The sequence below is a fragment of the Benincasa hispida genome, chromosome 11, assembly GCF_009727055.1.
Source record: "Benincasa hispida cultivar B227 chromosome 11, ASM972705v1, whole genome shotgun sequence".
Lineage (NCBI taxonomy): Eukaryota > Viridiplantae > Streptophyta > Magnoliopsida > Cucurbitales > Cucurbitaceae > Benincasa > Benincasa hispida.
Window position 1 is genome coordinate 29,759,680 of NC_052359.1, and position 6,681 is coordinate 29,766,360.

The following is a 6,681-nucleotide window of genomic DNA, read 5'->3' on the forward strand; positions in this document are numbered from 1 at the left end:
ACACAATTTCGCCACAGTGTTGCAACGCTCTTTCTAGCGTTGGATGCTGCACAAATTCTATAAAAAGGTCATTTCAGTCAGTCGATTACATCACTACTTTTCCATTAGATTTTGAGTGCCGCCACACTGTTCCAGCTCCATTTTAGCCTACCTTTTCACTGGAATTTTGTAATAATTTCTTCCCCTTTAAGCATTATATCGATTTTGAAGATATTTCGTGGCTAAAAAGTAAGAACTTAGCTTGGGTTTCGTAGTTCAATTTAGTTCCAATACAATTCTTGAGACTTTGTTATGTAATTCTATGAATTCATTCTAAATTTATGATAATTTATCTTATGCTTATTCTTCAATTGTCTTATATGGGATAATATGACAAATTAGCTATACATGTATAATTGATTACTTTGATTGGCCCTAATTTATAATCATTAGATAGTCATCACCTAGAAGCAAGGGTTAAGTAAGTTTGTTGTGTTAAATTGGATTTTCGTTTAGCAAGCATTTACTTTCTAACTTAGATAATTCTTGCTCAATTAATTGGTTAAACAATGGAAATCAATTATTTAGCTTAGCTTTGCCTTGAATCTTAATACCTGTTGATTGATTGATTAGTTGAGGATTCTCGCTTTTCCTTTAATTAACTTGATTTTATGGACTACCGGTTAGGATTCTAATCGTGGAGGGTAAGTTGTAATTTGAATTTCTCACGTATCTTTTGGATAGCCTGTGATAGAATTGAAAAGGAATGAATTAAACTAGAATTACCCAAGCTAAGTATTTTGTTCAATTGATAAATTTTCGCATTCTTTCACATCGTGCACTTTTCGTTTTCTCGTCTTTTGATTTGTGTTAATCTCTATGTGTCGATGATCATGTGTTGGACTGAAGAAGACGCATTATGCGTTAAGCGTGTATGTGATGACCATGCATTCCCGTCACAAGTTTTCTTGCTTTCTCGCTAAATATAACGAGAATGCAAGTTTCTGGGAATGATCTGAGGTCGAACACAGGGACTTGTAACTAAATGATGTTTGTGAAGTAATGCATTTGAAGTGGTGAATGAAAGTAAGAAGACAGAAGTTAATGGATTATGCGCTACTCCTACTCCTAACTAAACTGATTGAACAATGGAAGTTTGACTATGAGAATTGGAAGAAATGCGATAAATGTTAATGCATAATAAAGTGAATGAAGGACCAGAATTATGAAGGGAATGAATTTGTCACTTCATTACACTTGGTCACAAGAGTAATCCCAGCTCGCCATACTAACGCATCGCAGACCTCTCGGTGGTCAGCCACATGCTTATATCTCTATAACGCATGGTTGCATTGAGCATAAGGTCGCTCCTATCTCTAGGAACACTGCTTACTTTGCTTTAGTGTGTCCTACTACTTACCCTATCGGGCAGTTAGTTGTAGCTTATCGGCTCATATACAAGCATTGCAATAGCCTCATACCACGCACAACACACATCTCTAAATGGTTTGGTATATGTGTTATATCTTTAGGCTGCATAATTGAGTTTGCGATTCTTGCAATTAACACTTAACTTAGCGATGAAGGTAAATGATTATAAAGAAGAAAAAGATGATGAAGATGGTGCCGAAGGAACTAAAGAGATGCATTGATTACAAAATGTATTAATGTCTTAAGCCAAAATGTAATACAATACAGAGATAAGAGGAGAGATGAAGGGCTAGATGTAAGTAATCTCTTGCTTTTCATCCAAAGTGTGTCAAGGCTACCGGTGGTGCCATGGATGAGTGGTGAAGACGTTTATCTCGAGCTCTATCTTCGGCGAAACTCTGGTCATCACTCGGAAGGGCTTCTGGAAGTGAAGAATTCTCAAAGAATTTCTTGCTTATGCTCTCATTTGTGATCACAAGAATCTGCCTAAGGTAGAAACTCGGATGGCTTGAGGTTAAACTCCAAGGCTCTATTTATAGAGCTCAAATGCCAACAACATTGATGATCCCATTCTGACTCACTGCTACTTCTGTCGCAGTATGGGAAATGTCAGCATCATCTTATCTTGTTGATACTCCCAAGGTATGCGTTCATGCTCATTTCTTCTGAACTGTCAATGCGTTCCACTCACTTTGTGATCAATCTTCTATCATGATTATCACTCTGTGGACATAGCATTCCATGCGAAGAACTAGTTTTCATGAAGATCAACGCATGCGATCAACCTTGTGGCGGTCTGGACTCGACGCATGCAATCAATTCCCGCAATAGCTGCAAAAATAGACATTTTGATGCAAAATAAAGCATGATATAGGGTTAGCGAGGATTTTTGGTGTTGGTCGACGCAAGATTACTTTTCCACATGAATTCTTGGTATTGTTAACGCATAATATGCTTATTAGCCCTCATAATTCTAAGTAAAAGGCTACAATAGCTTGTATTTTTACAAGCTATCACACCCTCAAGTATAGAATCATGCTTGTCCTCAAGCATGTCTTATACTTAGAAAATTCAAAACTTACCCTCTGACTTTTCCTTTGCGTTGACCAGCTTTTCAGAATATAATTCACTTGCACCTCTAACCTTGGCAGCAACACTCTCCTCAAACCTAGCTACTTCTTCTAAGAGATATTATCTAAGTTTAATTCTGGCAAGCCTCTGCTCAAAAAATTTTTACTCATCGTAGAAACTTTGCTTTTAGCTTTTTACAATGCGTTTGTTTAATACGATTCAAAGCTTTGTGATTCATTATTAGATTAGGGCGTTGAACCTAGTTACACTCTTCATTTTGGCTTGCTTCTACGGGTGTTATGCGGGCATCCAACTTTGGTTGCATGCCATATTCAACTCAATTCTTGTCTTAGCTCATTTGGGTTGCGCCAGACAGAGGAGTTGTTATTATGCATTGATTATGGTCACCTACTTTCGTTTTAACTTACCTGCCCGGGTAAGTATCCAACTACGGTGAGTACCTTTAACAACATTAACTCTTATCAGCTTGGGTCTCCCCTTTGCGCTGACAATGGAGCTTTTATTATGATTTTTTTAATAATTATCACAATGTTTAAAATAGACGCATTTTCCCGAACCACTGCCACGCCCCAAATTTAGAGAGTGTCAGGGTCCTTGTCAAAAAGCTAAAACCAAACTCATTTAGAAATGCAGTAAAAGATGTTTGAGCAGAGGTTTGCACCTAATAAAACTTAAGACTGTCAAACCTTGAAGAAGCTACTAAAGCGAGGTGAGCCATGTGAATTTACATAAGTATCATCATCGATGCTAATCTATCAACGTAAAGAAAGCAAGCAGTTAAAAGAAATTTCAGAAGGATAACACATAAAAGGTAACAAGAAAAGAGACATACAAGCAGAATATCAATTGCGTCAATACTTAGAACTCATGCGAAGGAAATAGCCACGCCTTGAATGATGGAGAGGATTCTTCTTTCGAAACAATGACCCGAGAAGAAATTATTATCGCATCTGCGAGGACCGAACGCACACCACATCTAAGAAAGTAGTTGCAAATCCAAAATGATAATAATAAAATAAACTAAAGAAATTAGCTAGGAAAGCAAAGTAAAGATAGAGTAGAAAACGTCCTGAAGGAATTGGAGTGAAGTTACTGCGAGGATTCTTCCATGCAGAAGATTGAACTTGACTGCTTAGGTCAAGGAACTCGTTGTCCTGACCATCAGAGCTTCTAGCATTTGTTGGCTGCATGGTGGTTAACATGCTTCTAAGTCTGCTTCCAGCTCATGCAAAAGATAGCATTTCTATCTCAGGGTCAATATTGAATTTCGGCACATCACCTTCACTCAAATATCGTTTGCAACTTGGTCGCACAAGCTACAATACGCCCAAGACTAAAGGGGGGTGCCTGCGAAAACACAAAACTTAACAAACTATTAGTTGCCAATGTTGAGAATGTCCTAGAACTCGCAGTTCGTGTTACACAATTTATTTATATATAATATTGACTTGTTGATTTTGCATCTTATTATGAAAATCCAATAAACATATCCTTGGCTATAGTCTGAATATTGTAACTTTATGTAGTGACATAAACAGGATCAAGTCAATAGTATATAGCTTAAATGGTCTAATAAGCATATGGATGAAATTAGGTATCTCACCCTGGTAACACTATTGGATGTGGCCCACTCTGTAGTTATTACAAGAAGTTGTAAAGTGCTACAAACGATGTGATCCACAAATCGTTCATGTTGAGACATGTGAGTGGAGGCATCCTATGCAATGAGTTTGCATATAAACTAGACCACGAAAATAGTCACTTTTCTTTATAACGACCGTTTACTGTTAAAACTGACTATTTCATTTATCAAATAACCTAGGTTAACTCGATCTTAATCCTGAGCTAGCTATGAACTCTTGTTTGTTTGGGATTATCCTTTGATCTGCAAACAGTGAGAGTAGTCCAACAACATCACTCAATAAGCTTCCCATTTTGGGGATAAGATCGGATGAATAGCTGAGGACATAGCTTTGCAAGATTGAATTCACTTCTACTCGATTTAGGGTTAGCATATAGGTTGTTCTCTTAAGTACTGAATCCAGGTCTTGAATAATCAGGGCCCCGCCTTCTCGTGATAGAGAAAGGATTTGATTCATAGTGATTATGAATCATAATTGTTCATTATAGGGTCAATAGAAACCTAAGGAACAAGATGTATTCACAAAGGTAAAACTGTTATTTTGACCTCGCTGTGATTACGAACAACCTGTGAAGGATCGACTTACTGATTATGGTTATAAAGTGGACATAATATATCTACAGTAAGGGGAGTGCAACTATGGGCTATAATGGAGTGTCCCATTAGTTAACGAATGGGGGTTAGATGGGTCTAATGAGTTTAGCCGATTAATCTCGAATTGTTGGAGCCCATGATCTGTAGGTCCGCAAGGTCCCACTACTAGCTCGTAAATGGTTAAGCTTTAGAGTAGCTTGAGAAATTAATTTGAAACATTTAAATTAAAATTAAAAGAATTAGAAGAATATATAGTTAAATATGATTTAAATATAGGAAGATGATTTTGTGCAAAAATTAATTTAATATTTGATATTAGATTAATTAATATTTTTTAAATTAATTTATGAAACAAAACTTAGAAAACTAAAATTTTAAGTTTTGAAATCAAAATTAAATTTTAAATTGGTTTTTATTTTAAAGAAAATTTGGAAAATTGGAAAACATGCACAAATGGTTTTTCATGGTTTTCTATTATCATCTTCTTTATGCTCACACAAAAAATCACTTCCTCTTCTTCATTAAACTCCAAGCATGAGCTACAAGCCATGCACATTTTCTTCTTTGCATGTTCATTTGCAATAAATAAAGAAGAATGGAGTGATTTGGAGGCATGCATTCTACATAAATTTTGAGAGAAAATTTCGGCTAAGAAGAGTTCTTCAAAACTGAGTGCTGTGAGCTTCTCCTTCGGTTTTACATTGCTTCAAGCTGTTCTTGAGTCCTATAACTCGATCTAAAGCTCCAAGAGGATACTAAGGAAGATCTTGAGATGGTTCACGGTGATCTTTGGTGAAGACTACTGTTGTTTGATCGAGATCTTGAAGAGTTCTACAAAAGTATGATTTAAAACCCTCTTATTTAGATAAGCATGCTTTAGTTTCTACCAAAATTAGTGAATTTGAATGCTTATGGATCCTTGATACTTCTGCTGCATCTTATTAAACTCTAAAAACTGGTATCAGAGCATCATATAAGCATTCAATTTGTTTAATATTGGTGTGATGGGTGTTTTTCATGAGATATATGAATTTGATGCCCAAATATGGTTTTGTGAGTTTGGCATATTTAATTCTCTTTAATTTCTCAATTAAATTTGTAATTGGCTCTTGTTTTATGAGCTTATATGTGTTAGCAAGAGTCTATAATTTATTTGGAGTTATTAGAGTTGAAATTAAGATGTAATTGAAGAAATAAGTAAAGGAGGCCGAGCAGCTGTTCCAGTTTTCAGCTTCTGCTCAAAATCGTTATTGAGGTTCAGTTGCTAAGCGATCGTCTAGTTCCAGGCGTTACACGATGTGAAGAAAAGCTAGAAGATCATATAGCAATGGGTGCTGGTAGTTGTCATGTTGGACACTAAATGATCGTGTACCTGCGGGAGCTAAACGATGCGTTCAAATGCTAGATAATGGCAGTACACGATCATTTAGCTTTTGTGTGGGAACTAAATGATATATTGGAGGTGTTATATGATGGCACTACACAATTGTGTAGCTACGGCGTGCACTAAGCAATGCGATGAAGTGCTATGCGATAGCGTTAAGCCATCGTCTAGATGCAATGCTAAGTGATCGTCTAGATGCGATGCTAAGCGATCCGTTGAAATTTCTACGCGATGGAACTAAACGATCGTTTAGCTACAACGCTAAATGACGTGATGATATTCTATGTGATGGAACTAAGCAATCGTTTAGCTGCGGTGGACACTAAACAATGACATGAAGCGCTAGGCGCTGGTATTAAGCGATCGTGCAGTTCTATCTGAGAGTTAAGCGATTGCACTATGCGATAGACAGAAGACACTAAGAGATCGTGTACCTCTTCTCAACACAAGGCAATGGTGTTAGACGATTGCCTTCAGTGCTACATGATCGACTTTAGTAAAACTTTGAGGTTGGACTGAGAGCAGCCGGTTTGACCGGTTTTCTCAAGGTCTAATCCGG